The sequence below is a fragment of the Dermacentor andersoni genome, chromosome 3, assembly GCF_023375885.2.
Source record: "Dermacentor andersoni chromosome 3, qqDerAnde1_hic_scaffold, whole genome shotgun sequence".
NCBI classification, from domain to species: domain Eukaryota; kingdom Metazoa; phylum Arthropoda; class Arachnida; order Ixodida; family Ixodidae; genus Dermacentor; species Dermacentor andersoni.
Window position 1 is genome coordinate 127,241,272 of NC_092816.1, and position 23,116 is coordinate 127,264,387.

General features: G+C 46.6%; 1 long non-coding RNA gene and 1 pseudogene across 1 annotated transcript in view; both read right to left on the bottom strand.

Annotated features, from left to right (window-relative positions):
* Nucleotides 1-23,116, bottom strand: part of LOC140216761 (uncharacterized) — a 275,100-nt gene that overhangs the window by 223,026 nt on the left and 28,958 nt on the right. The gene's annotated exons all lie outside the window — the stretch shown is intronic.
* On the bottom strand, nt 22,924-23,073 carry LOC126540529 (U2 spliceosomal RNA; annotated as a pseudogene).

Sequence of the window (23,116 nt, forward strand, 5' to 3'; positions counted from 1 at the left end):
TCAAAAGTGCTGTTATTCGTTATATTCGAACGCAAACAGTCTTTTCTATAGCTTTCAATAGTGAATCCTGAAGTCGAATACGATCTGAATGGCAAATACCATTCGATTAGACTATGTGTTTCTACTTCATTTCGCCATGCTGGCACGTTGAAGGAGATCGTCAGACACGCCAACGAGTTTACATTGGTAAGTACTCCCCGGTGTCCCCGATTCAGTATGAGTACATAGGCAATACCTTGTCCCTAACACTGGTGTTCATTTTAACGTCCAATAATTGCCTTGATTCATTTTCTCGGAAAGTCGATTGGTTCACGTAGGGATGGCGCAGCTTTTGAAAGAAACAGGCTTATTCCGGTCCGAAGTTCTCACTTTTTCAATCGGTGCAGTTACAATATTTGATAATTGTTCTCTTACATACGTGTCGTCGATATATATGTCTATGTACTCTTAGATTTACCTACAATGCATTTGATGCATTGGTCATATGCATCTATTCTCCCCACGGAGTTAATAAACCTGGTTTATTTAACTATAATATTGTTTTCCTTGGTCATTGTCCCTGATCAATATTCCGCCAACAAGAAGCGTGCGTAAAATGACACGATGTCAATAAAATTTGCTTACGTAACTTCATGTTGTAGGGGCGGCTTCTGTGGCAAAAGTAACGTGTTTCTTTTAGAAAACAGCGTTAAAAAAAGCAGTTTGCCTGGCTAAAACTACAATTCATATTGGCCGACAAGAGTTGCTGGCACACCAAAGCAAGTGAAACCATAAAAAATTGTACTGCACACACTTTCTGCGAGAAAAACTGGCCGTCCGCCAGCGTCCGCACAACGAACGCGCTCTCGCTTACTTGACAACGACAGCAAAATTGAAGACGTCATGTTGTATAACCCATGCCTAAAATATGTATATGTAGCAAAAAGGTGTCAATATAAATTTGCAGTGGAAATAAAGCACTGTTATAAGAGCGTACGCGCAATAGGTCTCAGGGCCCGCAGCGAAATTACGTTCAATATGCCGCAAAGCGTGTTTCGGCCCCAATTTAGATCGCTCGCAGCGCCCTCGCAAAATTTTTCCACACGCGGCGCCTCAGAGAGAGAGCGGTGATCGGTCCACTTGGCTATAGTACAGTGAACAGTGGCGCGAGCGGCTTCCTGGGAGCGGGAGTTTCAACGTGAAATGATGCGGCGGCGCTGGCGTCGACCACTCTTGTCAAATGCCGCCGGCCTCACCGCAGCCTGCAGCGGCACAGCATTATACTGCATGGGGTTTCTTACGAGAAACTCGCTAGCCGGTACTTCGGAAACAAACAAACAAACAAACAAAAGAACGTCCATATACGCACAGAACGAAGAAATGTTGGCGTGTCCCGTGTATCAGTACCAAGCTAGGAACAAAAACGGGGCGCCTTGGTTTAGCGTGTTCACGGTACTTCAGCTATAGTTGTAAGCTGTTTATGAGGAAAGCGCATCCGCACGGATGCGCTCTTTAATGGGAGGTCCCTAAAGTATGTTTAAAACAGCTTGGCTGATTACTTCAGTGCTATACGCAAATGGAGCTATTACAGTAACCGGCACCGCTATATGCTTGTGAGCACGCGGAGGCGCGTCACGTATGAATGGTCGGGTGGTCATTGCCGTGCAACCATCAGACATTCTATCATATTTCCTTATACCCATTCTTTTTCTCACGTTTTCTGTTCTTTGAGTTGTGGTGAACACAAATATGCCGCGGATAACCCGCGGTGCTGCCAGCGCGGAACATAGCCGACCGCAGTCGACCGTAGCCAGCCGGCCGCCGAGAAAGGGCCGGCGCACAAACAATAAAAACCAATTGGCACCGAGACTCCAGGCCCCACGCCTGGTCTCTGCTTTCCTCTCGCGTGCCAATAGTGTAAAATGACTAAATACGTGCAAACTGTACCACCCCTTTGTTTCAGCAGTTCCGTGCACGCAACTGGCCGGGCTGGCGTGTAAAACACTATTCGATCAAAAAATCTTAGCATGGATTTAAATTCACATGTCCATATGTTAAAAATTGCAGCGCACTTCCATGTATACTGAGTAGGCAGCGATTACATTATCAATTTTTCTCCGCCAGCTTTTAGCCGCTGCTACATTGCAGTCACCGCTGCCCTGATATGACAACTTGTCGCAGAGGCGAAAAGATAGGCTAGTTTTGAATACGTAATTACGTTTGCCAATACACTACTCGAATGTTTGGGAGCTCACTCTACCTTGGGTTTACGGGTGGCATTGAAGAAATACAACACTGCACACATCTTGTTTCCTATTTCTCCCACCTTGCGGTCATCAGATGTGGGAACAAAAGCACATGTTATTTATTCACATTATTCAAAAACAGTTTCCTATTTACACATTAATTCAAAAATTAACACAGTGGATTAGAATAGGTACAAGAATGGCAGCATACATTTATAATCAACTTAACTTCAGTTGCTGCAGTGCACTTCGTTTCTTATCCTAAGACTTATTCAGACCCTTGATGTAGAAATGCATTCGTGTGACGACGTAAAAAACCGATGAACTTCGCAGTTAATACCTTGCAATGTTCACCCAACGAGCACCACCAATGCTGCTCCTGTTGATGACTGCCAACACATCCGTAATGCTGTCTCGATGTAGCTAGCTCTTGCTAAAGCAGCCAGTGAAAATGTCTTCAAGTTCAGTGATAAACACGAAGAGCTTCTATGAAGGGTAGAGAAGACCAGCGAAGTCGCAAGCACTTTCCATCTGAAGCAGGCAGCAGAAGCTGGTTCATGCATGCACTACACTTTGTTTTCAATACACAGTTCTTTGCGACAAAGCTTGCCACATAATAAGTCTTGAGTCACTACGGTGAATAATGTATGCGTGGTCCGGTACAGTCAGGGAGCTGCTGTCAAGCGAACCTTCGGCGCCTTCAAGATCTCCCTCATCAAGCAACCAGTCAATGAACTGCTGCTGCTTGTACGAACTAGCAGTCTGGTCTTCAATTGTCAAAATCGAGCTTACAACTTCCTCTTGAACATTTGATGCAATGACGCTCTTGGCAAGAAAGTAACAGCTAACAAAGGCAATTAATGGCAATTAATGCCGCTTTGCGGAGCCGGAGTTTTTCGTGTCAAATATGCAGGCAGGTTGGGTTTAGGTTTCTAAATAGCGCAGTGTATCCGGTGCATTTACTCCCAAGCTTTCCCACCACGCGATATTACTGCAGCTATGTCTTGCGCTCATTCGTTGTGCACCACGTCGACGCAGTTTTATGCGTTGCATGTTGCAATCACTCGCATGTTGCAACCGTTTGTTTAGTCATGCCGCGTTGTTGAATTGTGTTGACATCCGCTGCTTGTTAGCGGTAAATGCATGCGTGTTGCGACGCTGAGCTTGACGACGCGAGCTCGATTCCCGGCCACAGCGGCCGCATTTCGATAGGGGCGAAGTGCAAGAACGCCCTTGTTACCGCGTGCTTTGATTTTTGTGCACGTTAAAGAACCCCCGGAGGTAATAAGTATTCCTGAGACTAACCATTACAGCATGCCTCATAATGATTTAGTGGTTTTGCATGGTTTTGGCAGTTAAAACCCCCGAATTTATTTGATTCTACTGTGCCTTCACTCGCAATCGGCATGGACGAGCTTTAGAGAATTATTTCCATTTTCCAAACGCTGCAACTTAATTTACTAGTTGTGCAGGTAACGAAAGGGGACGCGCGCTAGTTTTGTCTGATAGCAGACAGCATTTAATGCAAGCCGCGGTCGTCGCGTGCGTCGGTAAGCGGCAGATCGAAAAGCAGCCGATCGAGACGTGCGCGTTATGTTTGTTGTTTGGCCATGCTTTCTAAGTTCACAATATCCAAGCTTGCTTTAAGGCAATTACCACCTTGCACATTCTTGCTGATTCACTCTTCCTGCCAAAAACCTTCGTTTCCTGTAGTAGCCGGCCATCGGTGCAAGCTTACTTTAGCTGTTCGCCCGACGAGGCACTAGATTTGCTTTGGTGAGGCATGTATCTCTAATGCTTGCGCTCGTGCTGTTGGTCCTAAGGCCTGTTAACGTGGTCTGGGTTCATTTCGCGGAGCAGTCTGTACGAGCCGATCCTCATTAGCAGTGAAAACGCACCTTGCTGATTAATGCGATGAGTTGCAATGACTCCAACATCTGCATTGAATAAGGCATGATATACACTAAATATTTTTTGTAGCATGATTCAAAGCAATATGCGCCTATGTAGTATTTAAATTGTTAATTTTGAGCAGATGTGTGTTTTGGCTGTTGTGTTCTAGGATTTCGTGTATCCTGGGAAGGAAACTGCTTTAGTGTTCTGGTGAAGCAGCGTACTGACCAGGACAAGGCAGACACACACATCAATACAAGACACTCGCTGTGCTTGTGTCTCTCCTATTTGTACTGGTCAGTGCACTGCTTCACCAACACGGTATGATGATTAATCACCAACTCGCCCAACTTCCCACATTACTGCGTTAGCTTTATAATGCAGTTCTCTTCGTGCCACGCAGTGACGTTATTGGGGCAAGAAATAGGCATCACAAGTTACAGGCACTAGCATCTCCGAATCACCATGTATTAAAGGCATGTACAGTTTGCCAAAAACAGCTTAATTTGTGATTTGCCTGAACCTAAGCCTGAGAGTGTATAATGAGCTATAGGCTAGGCCACGTTGTTGAAGGTGGGAAGATGGTCTCTCTCGTTAGTAACGTTCCATGCTCATTTGTGCCTAATACATGTGTTCTTTCTGTGCTCGCAGTGCTGATGACACTCCCTGGGAGCCATCCAAAAGCATGCGAATTTACAAAAACAAGCAGGCTTTGCGAAGCAAAGACATCGATAACGCTTGCCGTTGTTCGCTGACAGCTCCGCGCAAATCAGAACGAACACAAACGTGTAATTTACTAATGCTCCAGCCAAGAAATTTAGCAGCAAAAGGGGGAAGCACAAAATGAGAGCAGCCGTGTGCGTGCACTCAGCCACCGAGGAAACTAACGGCAATCGTCACCGTCCCTCCACATCTCTGCAAGTATGCATGACCGCTTTGTGCCTGCATCATATAGAAATAAAGTGGCTAAACTTCTGAACTTGGTGTATACCTCTAAATCGACATCGTATACGATCTTGGACACCTGTGACACGCACTTGGCTTTCACTGTCACATCACCGTCCACGATTTGTTGAAAGCCGTACACGTGCGGAAGCAGACGCTCCCCTTTCGTGAGCTTGCCGCCACGAAAGAATCTGTCCGCGTTGGCAGCCTTCTTGAAACCGCATTGCAATCTCTGCGTCGCTGTTGCGCAAGCAGGCGATCTGCCGCCGTCGAAAACTGAGCGCCGTGAGAACGAGCAGCGAAGAAACACGCGGGCGAACCGGTGTAAACAAAGCGGAGACCGCGCCACGGCACGACCGCGCTGCATCACGTTTCCACATTGGGGGCGCTGTCAGGAGGCGCAGTAGCGCCGCCTGGCCATGGTTTTCTCGTCTATAGCACAAACACAAGCGGCCATAATCATCAGCGATTCCCCAGACGGTGATACGAAACAACGGTCAAATCTCCCCAGAGGCACTACGACTCCTAAAATTAGGTAATAACCCCGACAAAAGTATTCATCTCATCTGGACACCCCCTCATACACTACCAGACAGGAGCAATGAGGTGGAGCACCACATGGCTCGAGAGCTTACGGACCGAGCCTTAGTTAGCCCCACCTCACCAACTACGGATGAGAGGGAGTGGGAAGATCGAATGACCAGATTTCACGAAATTACACAATACCATAGATTGCAGTGGCGCACACTCCCGCCGACGCATCCAAAATTAAGCAAAAATCAGTCTGTCGAATGGCGGCAGTTACAGACCAGATCCTATCCGAGCCCAGCTATCACGCACCTAATACGCCAAGATTTAAACACGACTGACAAGTGCAGACACTGCGACTCTAGAGCCACCATAGAGCATATCCTATGGGAATGTATGGGTATAATACACAATAACGGTGATGCAGCCTCAAACAGCGACAGCCTCCACACGCGCTGAGAGTCCGCGTTACTCAGCTCGGACCTGCAGCACTAACTCTGGGCTGTCCAGCAAGCCGAGGAAGCAGCCAAGGGCCAAAAACCCTTGGCCGAAACTTAGGTGGGGTCCAGGCCCACCCCACCAAATCGCAGGGCGCTCAATAAGGTTATTTTAATGAATGAAGTTGGCACTGTGTTCATATTTCTGGTAATGTTTCTTTATTAGAAATACATGTTAAAATAACATTGCTGTCTGTTAGAAGAAACATTATTACCAACATTTCCTATTTTTCAGTGAGTGGCTGTCACTGTGGATCTTGATTTCAGCATCTTGTATCTTAAGATACACGATACATCAACCTGATGCATCAAAAATACACACTAATACACGGCTTTCTGAATGTATCATGATACATATACAAGATACTCAAAGAGTATCTTAAGATAGTATCTAAGATACTGCCCAGCCCTGGCCTTGTTGAAAAAAAGCCAACTGCTGTCACACGGCTCATCAGCTGGAGACAAGGCATTGGGTCATCCCATCCTAGACTGGAAGTATATTGCCTCCTTTCCAAGCCAAAGGCCAAGCAGGTCAGCTTTAAAACAAGCTGTCAGATTTTACTACATAACTAATAGTTTAGCTAAATAACAGTGAACTCAGAACATTATAAAAAGCTGACCCCCAAAATGGCAGCATGCAAACCAAGCCAATAAGCAGATATGTTGACCACACTTGCATTCCTTCAAGTAAGCCAGATGTGAATGGTGGCCAAATCAGTGCAGTTCGTATTTAGACCTAGTCCCTTTTTCAAGTGCTTGTAGTGAATAGCAAGCAATGCAAATTCTTTTGTAGAATTTCAGCAGCTGCACTGCAGTTCCAAGGAAATTCAATCGTATGCAAAAGTGCAGAGCAATGCATGTAGTGCAGTGTCTGCTGATGACGAAGTGATTTGGGGCTGTGGCCTCAACATTGAACTCGTTCGTGTGCTACTTTATTTGTGGTGGTGCAGTTTTGCAACTCCAGCTTTTTGGCATGTGTACTTGGCAGTGTATCTGTCTTCCGATTGGAACCACATGTCTGAAGGTTACTTTCTATGTAAATACGTCTCTACTGTCTCGTAAGCAGAGCAAGAAAGTCCCTTTCACAAAGTCCTCACCACCAGTATTCCATCACCGCTAAGCCAATCTTCCTCTTACACTGAGGTGCGCCTTGTTGCAATCATTGAGACACCTTGCCGGTTTCGGTAGGTTGGGCTTTGGTGAAGGTGTTATTTTGCTTTGTGTGCGGCAAAGGAAATGTCAATAGATGTGCCGTTGCTGGACAGGGAAGGATATGGCGAGGCTTATCTCGACGGCAGCACCGATGGCGACACAACTTATCACCCCCAGCACAACAATGGTCAGATGATTGTAGATGGTCTCCATGTCTCCAATATCCATGCTCCATCTCTTATGATGATGAACTGTGGCCTGGTTCCAGTTAACGTGTGCCCTGCCCCACAATGGCTTTCATGAATAAGCACGCAAGGTTTCCTGCTTGGCTTCGACATATACATATTACTGCTGGATATATCACTTGATTATCACAGCAGGTTATGGCATCGAGAACTCTGTGTAGGAGGACAGTCCCGAGAACTGTGAATGCCATTGCTATGGAATTCACCGAAATGTCATTCCAAAGGTTAGACGCCACTGCAAACAGAGTGGTTGAGCAGTCCTGTAGACTTGAGCTTGGGCATCAGCATCAATCAGTTGGCAACTGTCCTCAAACAGCTTCACTGAAACTCACAAGTGAGCACAGAGGCCCACAGCAGCTGTAGAGATTCAATGAGAGGGAGTGGACTACCATAAAGCAACGCCGCGCCGAGGAGATGGACGAGGAATGAGCAGCCAGGCTGGAGTGAGAGCTGGCTACTATAAACCAACACAGTGATGGAAAAGCTGCTACAATTACGCCAAGCAGGTACAGTTCATCAAAGCTGCTACAGCCATGCTACAAATGAGCGAAACTGCTCCAAAGCTGTGCCAAGGCGTGGCCTTCGAGATTACCTGGCACCGCACCGTGCAATCTCAGAGGCCACAACTAAGAGGACTTTCTGCCAGTGCCAGGCGGCAGTTACCACCAACCCTATGTGCAGAGAGCCTTTGCATCTTCTGCCATACAAAAATCGAGCTAATCCAATACAATCCAGTGCACGAGTTGTGAGTAGAGAAACGTTGCACGATGAAGCACTTAGCGCGTTCAGCATGGCATTGGTAGTGTCATGGCACGCAGCAATCTGAAAGGTAGGCCTCTGCATGTTATTAGCTGCTTTGCCATGTAGCACTAGCAACCATTTACGGTGCAAGCATAGGCACATTGTTTTTGAGTGACAGTGCAAGAAGCTGGTTTTGCCATCACGGAGGGTAATCTATTGCCAGTTCCTGGCCAGCTAGTTAGAATCATTGGTTTTGACTACGCCTACTGCTGTAGCGACCCCACATTTTGTCACTGTTACTTGCGGAAGCAGAAGTGTACCCAGTAATGCTCACTTCTCTTTCTGAGGTAACCACTGAGTAGGAATACCACTGGCATGGTGTGTGGCAAAATGCCAATACATAAAAAAACAGCACGTGGTGGTAATAGTGCACGTTAGGCAAGCTGACTGCAAAACGCACCTGCTGAACATGCTTTTACCACAGAAACACATCATAACATTTTTGCAAAAATTTCTGGCTTTCAACATGCTTTTTAACACGTTCACTGCATTGAGGATCACTGGTGGGTCACAGCCAGTGCTACTCCTACGCGGCAGCAAACTTGCTGCCGTGCATCTGCTTGCTGCTGCGATAACTTTATGACACTTGAACGAAGAGGTATGATATTTTTGCATGAGGTTATAAATAGCCAGACGAATACTTCTCTGATGTTAAATTCTATGACCCACTTAATACCCTAGTTACACGGGCATGCTAACCACAGTTATGACACACCTCAGTTCCGGCTAACCGAAGTTACACCCAGTTAGACGGAAAGCCTAATTGCGGTTATTCCACTAACCATAGTTGCTGCAAACTGAGGTTGGCCACCTCAGTTAGCTCAGGTATACGAGGCTAACAGACAAGATGGTGGCACACATGTAGATGGATGAAGGCGGCACGACTTCAATGAAGGTGACGATCGAAATGTTTTCCCAAAGGCCTGTCAACTAGTCTGTTGCAACAACAGTCGTTGATATGCATTTAGGAAGATAATCTTTCCGCGCTGCGTTCTGACACGCGTAATGCGCGCATTTACAAACAAATGACGCAAGCCCTAAATGCACGCCTGCCTGCCGGCGAAGTGCCGTACACGGCCAAGCAGCTATGCCAGAAGCTGGAAAACTTAAGCAAGCAATACCGGTGAGTACGGACACTTCACTAATCACGTTGTGATAGTGTATAGCGACTGTGTTTGTGCGTATGTGACGGCTAAATCCGATGTGTAAACTCAATAGCGTGCAAAATGAGTGCTCGCACGCTGCGCCTGCCGGTGCAGTTGGGCCTAATTTTATGTGTGTGTCACACGGCACACAATCGATCGCGGTCGAGTCTGATCAGGATCTAATTTCTCTGTCGCAATTGGCTCCTCTGCGAAAGCTATGGGAGTGTCAATCGCGATCGGGAATTTCAGTCCGAATCGTGCTCAGTCTTGCTCCAACATAAGATTTGGATGGGCCGAGGCACCGACAAGGCGTCTTGGATCCGGCCTTAGTTGAAACATGATAATGCATGTCCTCGCATGTTCATGACACGGTGATTCTATTGTTTAGAAAAGGAAGCTGGCCAGCAAAAATCAAGCGACTCATGCTGCGTAACCGCGTGCCCATTTTATTCTCGGCGTCACTGCACGTTTGCTGACCGTTTTCTTACATCTGTTTGACTGCTTCAAAAGATAAGGTAACAGGCTTCACAAAGTCTGCGTTCCTTCTGAGTTCACACTAAGCATTCCGCATTGTATGCTTTGTTTATGGGCCCAAAAAGAGACCATGTGAAGAAAGGTCATACATAAAAAGTCTGTGTGGGTTCTTCCGTCATATGTCTTTTTATGCGACCCAAAGTGATGTTTAGCAGAACTCACGAACTTGCCCAAGAATTCCGATTGAGCTATATTAACATTGTACACATTCTCAGTCCGCCGAATGTTCAAGTGCATCACAGTATTCTCTTCCTTTCTGTACCTTTTCTGTGCACAGTTCCAGAGAAGTGGGCAATATGTAACTTGCGAAAGCAGTGCCAGTCTGTGCTCAATTTTTTATATCTATAATAAATAGCACTGTAATTCCTTTTTCCCCTAATAAGGCAGGCAATTCTATTAAAAGTACATTTGCATGCTGTGAGGAGTTTTGTACACTAAATGAAATTTTCTTTTAGGAAGCTGAGGCGCACTGGCACATCAACAGGCTCGAAAGGTGTTGAGAGGCCTTTTTATTGGCAGTTACTCCTTTCGGACTCGCGCGCGGCACTGTGTATGCTGGCGAAGGATTACCTTGGACCTCCGTTGGTGCAGCGCGTCGGCTCAAAGCTCCGCCATCTCGTCAGCCAGGGCTGCAATGTGGCGTTGCAATGGGTTCCAGCGCACATCGGCCTTCAAGGGAATGAAGCCGCCGACACTCTCGCAAAGCAGGCTCGCTCCTTGCGCTTCCCCCTCGCCACCTCGGTCAGCGGCTTCGACGTGGCCAAAACAACCATTCTGCGAACGCTCCGTGCGCAGCACCCGGACCAGCGCGTCGCCGCAGGTACGTCACTTCGACTCCTCCCCCGCGTGGGCTTCTCCCGGGTGGACCGCTCTTTCCTGCTTCGCCTGCGCGTCGGCTGCTACAAGACGGCTGCTAGAACACACAGGCTGCAGGGAATTGGCGGCCCCGTGTGCAGCAACTGCGCCGATTTGGAGACGCTCGACCACTTGCTACTTCACTGCCCTGCCTTCGATGTGGAGCGCACGGACTTGTGTACAGTCTATCGGCGACTGGGACTGACTTGCGATACGGCGACCGCGCTGCTATTCCCTGCAGCCCACTCGTCCATCGTGAAGCACGCTCTTTCGGCACTGCTAGACTACTGCAATGCGACGCACTTGAGAGCGCGGCTCTGAGCCCCGCACTCACTTTTTTTTCCCCTTGCCACGTTCGTCCTGTCTTTCTCTCCTTCATCTTTTTCTTCCCATTCCCCCCTTCCCCGTGCAGTACTGTTGAGGTGTCCTCCTGTGAGAGACAGGGCGCTGCACTCATCTCTTCTGTCTCCTTTTCTAAAATCACTTCACACACATTGGCAGTTACACTCATCTTTGGGGACGCTTCCTGTCAACGACAGTAACCTTGTGGAGGAGAGTGCGGAGGTGATTTGAACTGTTCATCATTACAGTACTATACATAGTTGGTGTACTCACTCATGAGTACTCTCACTCGTGCTTGCACCCACTCATTTCACAGGACTTAGTACTGGTGTTTGATTGGAAGTGAATAGGATGAATATTAATGTGTGCTAGTTACAGTATGAATGAAATTCAGTGACGGTGATTCTGAGTGGACCAAAGTATTAACGGGGGTGAATGTTGGTGAGTGTGAGTTAGTGCATGTATATGAGTGAGTGTCAGTGAGTGCGAGCAGGCGCAAGTATGAGAGAATGGGTGCTAGTAAATGTGAATTGACTATGAGCGCAAGTCAGTGCTGGTGAGCATGACTGGGCATGAATGTGAACTAGTGTCATTGAGTATGCAGCCTGCAAAAATAGTTTCTACATGCAGTATCGCATATTGACACGTGTACTTGTCTTCATCGGGCGGCACGTTTCACCGCCTAACAAATGTTATCGCACAGCGCAGGACGCGCTTGCATGTGTGGGAAGTTTCTGGAATGTTATCGATGGTTCCATCCACTGTCTGTGACCGAACCTTGTGTAATCTGATTGCATGTGTGGACGCGAATAATGCAGAACTTTGTGGAAGGTGCACGGGTCCCAGCGATTAGTCTGGAACATTCGACGATTGATGTATAAAAGCCGATGCGCTTGACCCATTGATCAGATTTTCGCTGATCGCCGACTGTGTTCGCCGCTGTCGCCGTTCTTTGAGTGTAGCCTGTTTTTGAGGGCACAAGTTCGCCCAATAAAACGCTAGTTTCGTCTTTCTCGGTTTGGCTGCTTTCTTCACAGTCACTACCACGTGACATCGCATATAAAATAGTACTTTAATTGCAAGTTTACAACAAATGTACAGGGGCTCCTGGACTAAACGGATGCAACTTTGCTTGGCAAGGCACACAGCAATACAAACAATGTGCCTCAGAGTATGAGCACAGCGACAAACAATGCCAGCGCAAATTATAATTTATTAATATAATGTGAGAATATTGTAACACATCTATGCACTTTAGTAACTTATGATTCAATTAGACATTTCAATAGGTTAACTCATTTCCCGTCATTAGACGCAACACATTCAAAGGAGAAACAATAAAAATAGCTACTTATAGCACATTCACTTCGTTGAAACATGCACCTCGACTGTGGGGAACAGTGAACCACATCTCCCTGAAGTTGTAGGTACTTCATTATGCATTTTTGCACAAATGCATTAGAGCGTACGAATTTAAGTGAAAGCGCACACAAAAATCTTAAGCTGTATTATATTTTGAAAGGAAGTATTATTAATCAAATTAAATATGGCATAGAATGTCCACGCATGTGTAAGCAGTAGATAGCACATTTGTCGTATGTGAAGAGCAGAAATGTTTTTCTCAATGTTGCAGGATTATACATATCTGTGAATGCAGTATGTTAAGTGGCACTGGAAGTGAAAGAGGAAAACGGTCATCCACCTGACTGTAGCACGAAGTTGCATAGAGTTGATGACAATTTTTCCCATTCGTAAAATTTTGTACACCTTGCGGGCTTCTGCATAACTAGCTGATTTGCCAGAATGCACTTTGTATTGAAAACTTTCATTTGTTTTCAAATGTAATCGCTAGAAGCAGTAGTTGCCATAACTGGAGATAACTCTTGATTCTGACATGTAGCGTGCTGCATGTAACGTCATAACGCAGCTGGTTGGTCTACTGGTGTTCAAGTAGATATGCTGCTGATCCAGCAACTAGTTTGCAGAGGTGCACTTTGAGTTCACATGTATGCGCCGTTGTCTTTTCCTGTCATACACAAGTGCCAGAAGTTAATGAAGCGCCTGATGACGCTGAAGTCATCGCTTCATGGGAAGCAGAGCAAGATGAACATTTCAGGACAGGATGCATGGAAGGCAGCCCTGCGCCACCAAATGAAAACTGTAAATACCAGAATACTGCAACTCCTGCCGCCAGCTGCCCACCTGGCAGCAGAAAGCGAAAGCGGCCATCATCACTTTTGCAAGATGTGTTGACGCTGCACAGTCGCGCAGAAGAGAGGGCGACAAAAAATGCTCAGCAGTCCATTGAGCTGCGCAAAAAGTTTGTACAGCTCCAAAAGGAAGCAAATGAAATAAACAAGATCACCCTTGAGGTGATAAAAAACTATTTTGCATTTAGACAAAATAAAGATTGCATGGGAGGAACGAAACATGATCTTTGTTTTGCTTTCGTCAAACTCGTTCATAAAATACTCATTTTGGATGTCCCATACATCCACCTGTACTTGTTTGCACTAAATGTCTGAACCAGACCTATCGCTATTTTCTTCTGAACAGGCGAGGCAAAGTTTCACTCCCGAATTCATTCAGAAAGCCACAAGACAATATTGCTTTTAATATACAAAGCACACTGTGCAAATCAGCCTTTCAAAAAGATAGGTCCACCTATCGAAATGCCAGCCAGCCTTTATGAGGCACTTTATCCCTGTTTATACAACTTCTATTCACACAGTGGACTTCTATCTGTCGGTGCCTTTCTTGACTTTGTATATAAAAAGCAGTCATCTACTCCAGCCTTCTGTAGTCTACCATTCATTCACAATACAAAAAGATACAAAGAGTGGAGCCATAAGTGACACACAAGCGAGTACAAGAAAACCAAAGCAGACAGCACATTTACACTGCACGCTGAGTAATTTTCACAACACACTAGAAAAGTAAGGAGTAATGTCCATGGTTGGAGTAAGAAAACCTTCCTCATCAAGCACTGCACTCAAAGCGAGACCTTGCCTGTAGTAGGCACAACTTCTTGCACAATTCTCCCAAACTGTGCAAATGAAATTTGTGCAGCATATAGAATGTAGACTGGGTGCTTGTCACTGCCTCATGGTGTCTCCTAAAAGTGCGGTGACTGAAAACACTTAGCTGGTCCAACGTGCAGCAACATGCTTTGCAAGACAACCGACACCGCGTGGTGCGCCAGACTCCAGACAACTGTGTGGTGGAGACAATCGTCTCCAGACAACTGTGTGGTGCGCGTGCGAATGCGCGCCATGCGTTTGTGCATCCGTACATTCATACACGCAAATGTATACCCTTTTCACTCCGGCAGTATGAATGGGACGCAACAAGGACGACCGTCTCTGACAACAGGAGACGTTCCCTCTCGCATGCGTGCACGTTGGGCTCTGCCACATTGTGTTTGCGAAATCCGGGCGTCTACACTTCAGCGACACGACACAGTGTGTCTGGCACAGGCGGGCGCACTTCAACATCTTGGCATGCGAAGAGCTCCACTCCTATTTATCGTAGGCCAAAAGTTCCCATCATTCCTCGGCACGAGAATGAAAAACACGCATTGTGCATTCTAGGGGAAAAGAAAAGAAAAAGAAACCTCACACAGAGAATCAGCGGGGGTGCGTGCGTCTGCAGTGTTGCCTCTCTGCGCATGTGTTGAGATGGTTGCCGTGGAAACACGCGAGGTCTGTGCAGTTCGTGCAGTTGGAGCTGGCTGGAGTGTAGTGTGGAATTTTGGTTGAGCGTAGTGTGGCTACACTGAAACAGCTTGCCTATGTGAGTGCTGAGTATTGCACCCAGTGAATCGTCTCGGATCCCTAGTGAGTATTTTACATTGCACAGCTACTGTTACAGATAGCATATCGTCTCTTTAATAGCTATGCCGCTTTATTGTGACCCTTGATTTTAAATACGAGGGCCGTTTTTTTTTTCAACCTCCGATTGCTCCGTGCAGGCGCTACGCGGGCAGCAGAAAGCAGACATGCGCTGTAGGCAACTGCGCAGCTCTCGCACTACACACTCCGCCATTGTTGACATTCAGGCGTCAGTCGGCATTGTGCTACAGCCACGTAAACATGGCTGCCATTATTGTTGCTCCCGCCAAGTGTGAATTGCGAAGTGTTATTCGTTTTCTACAGGCTGAAGGCCATGGTGCTGCAGAAATCCATCGGAGAATGAGTCGAGTGTATGGCGAAAACTTCATGAGTGATGGTGTTGTGCGTGAATGGTGTCGAAATTTTAAAGATGGACGTAATGATGTGCATGATGAAGGGGGCCAAGGACGCAAATCTGTCGTTTCAGATGACCTGGTTCAACGAGTTGACAGAATGGTTAAAGAAAACCGCAGATTCACCATTACTGCTTTATCTACGGAATTTCCAGAAGTTTCAAGGTCTGTTTTGTACTCTATTGTTACTGAACGGTTACGCTACAAAAAACTTTGTGCACGTTGGGTCCCAAAAATGTTGACGGACGGCCACAAAACTCGACGAATGGCGTCAGCTCTGGAGTTCCTTGAGCGTTATCAGGATGAAAAAGACAACCTTTTGAAATCAATCGTGACTGGGGATGAAACCTGGATTCAATACGACACACCGGAAACAAAACGACAATCACAACAATGGATGCATTCAAATTCACCAAACAAACCAAAGAAATTCAAAAAAACCTTCAACAACAGAAAGACCATGGCTACTGTGTTTTGGGATCAACAAGGTGTGTTGCTTGCGGAGTTTATGGAGCCCGGAACCACAATCACTGCAGCTGTTTATTGTGAAACTTTACGACGTTTGCGTAGAGCCATTCAGAAGAAACGAAGAGGAAAGCTGACCGCTGGAGTTGTTCTGATCCATGACAATGCCCGTCCACACACTGCTGGAGCAACTCAACGGCTTCTCGAACGATTTGGATGGGACATTTTCGATCATCCGCCATACAGTCCAGACTTAGCACCCTGTGACTTTCATCTTTTTCCTGAACTGAAGACGTGGCTTGGTGGGAAGCGCTTTCAAACCAATGGCGACCTTCAAACCAACGTCAAGGACTACTTGAATTCATTGGCGGCAACTTTTTTTGAAGAGGGTATTGCAAAGCTTGTCCACATATATGACAAATGCCTCAATCTCTTCGGTGATTATGTCGAAAAGTAACCGTAACTGTACTAATCTTTTGGTAATAAAATTATTGTTTTAGATGAACTTGTCTTTTATTTATAGCCTATCGGAGGTTGAAAAAAAAAACGGCCCTCGTACACCGTGAGATAAGTATACGCTTTCTGGTAAGGATATCTGCACCTAACCTATAATCGAGCTGTGTTCATTTCGTGTTAAACTCAAACTGAGTCTTAAGTGGCAAGGCAGCTAAGTGACAAGCCTGCCACAGCGGCGCACCGAGGCATAAAATGTCGGCTCGCGAGAAGTGCCTGAAATTCGTGGTAGTTTTGGAGATGTCACAGTCAGGTGACGGGATTCAGCCTCGCATACATGCGGCAACGAAAGCAGGATGCTGAGATTCCGTGCCCTTTTCGAGCTACTGTAGCATCGTGTCAAAGCATTGCTGGGAAGGGCGCACGTTATGCGGCCGTGTCAGCGTGCGACGAACTGCTGTGCCGCTTGCTGGCAGCACAGATGCCGGATGCCACCACGGCGACCGTTGCAGCATCAAAACAAGGGCCACGCATAGTATTCTATAGTCAGTCGTACAGCTCCCTCCCTTTCTCCCTTGTTCAGCTCAGCCACCATAGTCCTCCATAAAGAAAGGAACAAAATCCCAATAAAGAAGGGCATCAGTCAGGGAGATACGATCTCTCCAATGCTATTCAAAGTGTGTTTACAGGAGGTATCCAGAGACCTGGACTGGGAAGAATTGGGTATAAGAATTAATGGAGAATACCTTAGTAACTTGCGATACGCTGATGATATTGCTTTGCTTAGTAACTCAGGGGACCAACTGCAATGCATGCTCACTGAACTGGACAGGCAAAGGAGAAGGGTGGGTCTAAAAATTAATCTGCAGAAAACTAAGGTTTAAAAGTCTCAGAAGAGAACAGCAGTTAACGATAGGTAGCAAGGCACTGGAAATGGTAAGGGAATACATCTACTTAGAGCAGATAGTGAGCGCAGATCCGGATCATGAGACTGAAATAATCAGAAGAATAAGAATGGGCTGGGGTGAATTTGGCAGGCATTCTCAGATTCTCTGGCACCGGAAGAAGACGATACGAGATGCCCAACCTGAGGAGCCGCCACGTGCGAAGTTTCGTCAACTGAAAATATTGTGAGCACTTCATGCATGCTGGCAGCTGCCGTAACTACTGCTTCAATGCAACTGCAAATGATCACCAATGCTTGTTTCTTGCCCTCGAGCAGAACAGGGACGTTGCCAACCAGCGAGGAAGCTCGCTTACAACAAATGGCTCCATTACAACACTTCACTGAACAAAGTGTACTGTGAGACCTGCCGCATTGCTTACACGATATGTGTACCTCTGCCTAACACATGGACGGACAAGGACGCTTTCCTTGCCTTTGTACACAATGGCTTTTTCGACTGGATAAAGCTTTGAAGAGATTTCAAAGCCATGAAGCCTCAAATTTCCACCGTGCACCCTTAGCAACTAAGTTATCCATGGAAAAGGGTGTGAATGTTGCTTCTAGCTGCAGTAAAGGAAAGAAAACGAAGGGTGTTAGAAAGGCACTGTTAGACGTATCCTCTCTGCAGTATTTGGCATCCCAAGGTCTCGTGGTACGTGGCCATTATGATGATGCAGAAAGCAACTTAAGGCAGCTCTTGGAGCTATGTGCAAATGACTTACCCGAGCCACAATCTTGGCTTCGTCTATCTGGATACAAATGGCTTTCTCCCGAGATTTTTAACGAACTGTTGGAAATGATGGCTCACGTAGTTTTTTGCTGGTTGACAAACGTGGGCCGTGATGCAGGGCATTATGCCGTGATAATGGATGAGGCGGTGGATATATCTGTGAAAGAGCAGGTATCCATTCGCTTTAGGATTGTCAAAGAAAAGTTACAGGAGTCATTTTGTGGTTTATATAACGCAGCAGACACGAAAGCAACCACACTTTTTGCCATCCTCAAGGACATAGTCTATCGTTTTAACTTGCCAATCGACATAACATGCCGCGGGCAATGTTACGACGGTGCATCAAAAATGCGGGGCTAGCACAATGGGCTCCAAGCGCTCATGCAGCAGAAAGAGCTCTGAGCATTGTATGTGCACTGTATGGCACTGTATTTAATCTTGTGTTGCAGGACTTGAGCCACAAAGTGATCATGTCTCCTCACTTCTTGAGCATGGTAAGTGAGCTCATAAGCTCTGTAACGTCCTCTCCTAAGTGTGTCGGTTTGTTTGAAGCGCTGCAAATGGTAGACAAAACTATTAATTTGAGAAAATTTTGTACCACAAGGTGGAAGCTCAGGGCTGCTTCTCTCCGCTCAGTCCTTCTTAATTATAAAGAGCTGATGGTATTTTTCACCAACCTGGCATATGACAAGCGGAAAGACATTGGAGTAAAGGGGAATGGATTCTTGAAAGTGTTGTCTAAATTCGACACATATTTCATGCTAGAACAGCTTGTTCTGATATTCTCGCAGTTGGAAACGGTAAATCTGTTTGCTTTTCTTTTTGATCTTTGTCTCCCTTTACCCTTTTCCCTGTGCATATTGGCAAACTGGATATGTATCTTCCAGGTAACCTCCCCACCTTTCACATCTGATTTATCTCTCTCTCTGCTCTTGAATTTTAGAGCAAGCGCATGCCAGTGCAATGCAGTATCTTTTGTTTTACTGTAGGACTGTATACACTGTCTTGTGGGAAAACGCTTCACACTGGCGTATGAAAAATTTAGTTGACATTCATTGCATTGCAGACCCACCCGTGCAGGAGTGGCTCTGTCCCCTTTCAAGCTCTTGCACTTCTAGACTGCCGAACACAAATGAACAGCAGCGGTAACTTTTGTTTAAAACTGTCCATGATGTGATGGCCAGTAACAATTTCAGTCTAATATTTTTTTCTTGAGTCACGGGACAAGACACGGCAAGGGCACCCGTTCAGCTTCAAAAGCTGTGCAGCTTGCCCAAGCTAAACAAATCCATTAACTTACTGGACTTCAGGAGACAAAAGTTCAGGATTTCAGACAGGCTTCTCTGCGACGCTTACTTAAACACTTTTTCTGGCATACCTCACTATGCGCATCTGAAAAAGACTGTTTCCTTTGCAGAGTATAATGAAGAGATGAATAAGATGGAAGCTTCTATAAGGAACAGAGTTATTCGTGCTCATAGTTCTCAAGCAGGCTATGTCATTTTTCTGCCTCAGTGCACTTTTTCAGTGTAGCATTTCGTCCACACAGGAATATTTTGTGCACACACTGCATCTTCTTGCTGCAGTGCTGGAAGCTGCCATTGAGTGGCTTTTAAAGGAGGCAATTTTAAACAATATGCCTCTGCAGTTTAAACAGCGTGCAAGAGTGCGAGGTGCTTTAGATTGTACAGAAATTCCAGTCGAAAGGTCTCGGTGTGTGAAATGTGAGCTAGTACTGACATATGCGCAGTACAAGTCAGCTTACACTGTAAAATTTCTTATGTGTAAGTCCAGCCGGCGCAATAACTTTTATAAGTGAAGCATTTGGTGGACGAGCCTCAGAAAAATCCACTACAGCCGAGTGTGGAATATTGGAGAAGTTTGAGTCATTCACTAATGACATTATGGTTGACAGGGTGTTTTTCATTGATGACTTGTGCAGTGCTTGCGCTATTGCCGTTATTCAGCCACGTTTTGCTAAGGGCTGCCAGTTTGACCGCAATGATGCACTTAAGACAGCTGACATTACTAGGGTACAGGTTCACGTAGAACAAGCAATACAATGAACCGAGATATTTCAGTTCTTTAACTGAACTCTGTCCTGCGAAATGCAGCATTATGTCAATGAGCTGTTCAAGGTTGCATGCAGGCTAACTAACTTGTATGCACCAATATTGCCCGATGACAAACTTTAGTAAGCGCACCTGCAAAGATGAGAAAATTCAATGTTGAGCAAACACATATTGCTATGCTTAGCACAACACAAACTGGCGAGAGCTAATATTACTTCAACAGAACAATCTCTTTTGCTCTACATTCCACTTAATTTTAGTGACATGATCAGCTGTTCGATGGTAAATACTGCCTTTAGTACAGTCGAACCCATGTATAACGATACTCGTTTTAACAATATATCGGTTATAACAAATAGACGGTCGTGCTCCGTCAACGTTTGTATGTTTTTTATGGTGAAATAACTTGCTTACTACGATAATTAGAGGCCGCATTATCGGTTATAACAATGAAGTCTGACTGCTGGGTGTCCAAACTGAAAGGTAGCGAAATGCGAAAACCTTGAAATTAAAAAAAAAAAAAGAAATGAGAAATTCGAGTTGCTGCACGATAGCTCCCTGCTCCAACAGCCGCCCGGGGCTCATTTTCCAGCCTTCTCTGCACGCCTGTCTCCTGTCGCCCTTCCGTCCATCTGAACACGAATGGGCTGCGCCCATAGCTCTACGCCGTGCTGCCCTCTAAACACTAATGGACCGTGCAAACTGCGCTGCCCGCATGTTGCTCCCTGGCTCCTCATTCAATGCAGTTCTGCAAACACCTTAATCGCTCGCATTTGTTTTTGCTGGTTACGTCGAAATCGTTCCTGGCCACGTGGTTTCTCAGCCTCACTTCACTCGCCGCCGAAACAAAAGACGGCTGATCTGCCCGCTGATCACCGGCAATGCACGATGTTGCTGGTGAAAAAGCACACGGCTAAAGATTTGGAAATGAAGTGCTTCTAACCAATGAGGCAATCGCTGCGAACGTGCTTGCATCGGACAGCAACAGTGCTGGCCACGACGGCAGCGATGTCGCGGTAGGGCAGGCTGCCTTATCATTGTTCTCGTGGGAGGTCCTGTAGATGATTCAGTCCCTCATGGGCTTGTTCTTACAAGGGACCTTCCGCTTCACTACATGGAGCATCTGGATGCCTTTGGAGAAGGATGTCAGCAAGCTTTGCATAAAGCAAGCAAGGCTGATAGACATGCGGTTCTCTCGTGTAAGCCAGTGGGAAGTATGTGGCGACATGCTTGTGGCAATCTCGCCTCAGCATTTTTTCTGGATTTCTCAAGTCGAGATGCTGCCGCATCAACCTTCCCGCATATTTCAAAAGGTGCCTTTTGGGGCCACCAAAGCCATGCCTCCGCCGAGCTCATATGTCACTTGCCGCCCATGAACCCTTTTGCAGTTGTTATAGCAGCGCCATTCTTGAACGCAGACAGCCGTGGCTTGTCAACAACATGCCATCGGAGCGCGCAGGAAGCAGAGTTAAACAGTTAAACGAGTCAACACAATCAGAAGTCAGATGGAGGGAGGTGGTGGGAAGCAGAGCTGACCTCCACGCCATTATAGTTTTCTCGGACCAGCTACGCCATCCTCCACTTTGATTTTTTTATGCAACCTGGTTACAATTATCGGTTATAACAATGGAATTTTCATGGCATATTAATATTGTTATAAGTTGGTTCAACTGCATATGTTGTTGTGGTCAATGAATGGACAGCATGGTTTTGGTTATTTTGTTTACACCGTGTGATGCGTGTGGTGCGCGACATGGTGCAGTGGTCGGGACGGACAGAAGCAGACGACAAGGAGTGCGTGCGCCAAGACGAATTCCGTGCTGGAAGGAGAAAACGACAACGCCGAAAAGCGTCCAGCACGTGAATGCGCGGCGCAAGAAAAGGAACTAAAAGAAGAAAAGCCAACACAATTAAGAGAATCCACGGAGCGTCAACCAACCAGTGAGAAAATCACAAATCTGCCAGAGCGGGAGAAAAAGCGAGGTGCGCTGGCAGATGTAGGTGAGATGCCGGGAGAGTTCCAGGAAGCGACGCCAGGAGAAGGTCGGCCACCGGACCGGGAGTTGAAGACGGGCCATCAGGTTCCGGACCAGAGCCACCAGGACTTCACCTGACCGGGGCCTCCTACTAACCCGTTCCTGTGCGTCGCCAGTCTACCCGAGCATGCCGCCAGCTGCTCAAGGCTGGCAAGCTTCTGCGCCCGTGGGCAGGACGAGAGCAGTTGGGCTACGGGCCCGAGTTCTACGCCCAGCTGCCCAGCCAGAACGCCGCCCCCGTCTGTCGTGCCGTCCGCTGCCTGAGGCCAGCGTTCGAGCTTCTGTGCCCGTGGGCAGGACGAGAGCAGTTGGGTTATGGGCCCGAGTTCTACGCCCAGCTGCCCGGCCAGAACGCCCCCGCCATCTACTCGTGCCACCTAGCCGCCTGCCTCTATCTTCAAGCCCGAGCAAGGGCGTTCCAGTTGCCCGGTCAACCATCCTATACCCCGACCTTTGGTGAGACCGGCGCAACTCCTTTCATCAACTTGTCGCCGCATCTCCGCGTCGAGACTGTTATGCGTCCCTGCCGTCGTGGCAAGCCCGGACACGCGCACTAGTTAACGTCATACTAGCCCCAAGTGTGTTTCTTACTGCCGTGATGTCTGTTTAAGTGTTTATTTTATGCTTTCTATTTCCTGTATTTATTTTAAGCCTCTTTCTAGTTTCATTAAATGTTTGTGTGTGTTTTCGAAACCAACGGCTTTGTCCCCAATTGGGCATCACACACCGAAGTTGTATATGGCTAGGTTCTGGAAAAAATTTTGTGCGTCTATCAAGCTGTGTAGATCAAGAATTTCTCCCCAGTGGGCCAATCCCAAAGATAGTTGCAATATGGCAAAGGTGAAGCAAGCTTTATGTACTTCACCAACTTGCAAAAATAAGTTTAATATCTTGGGTTCAAATACAACCCGTACCAGATATTAAGCTGATAAGAACAGATACTACACTTTGACCAGTGTCGGCCATGTCAACATTCACATTGCTCTCTCTTTGCAAAACTCATTTTATG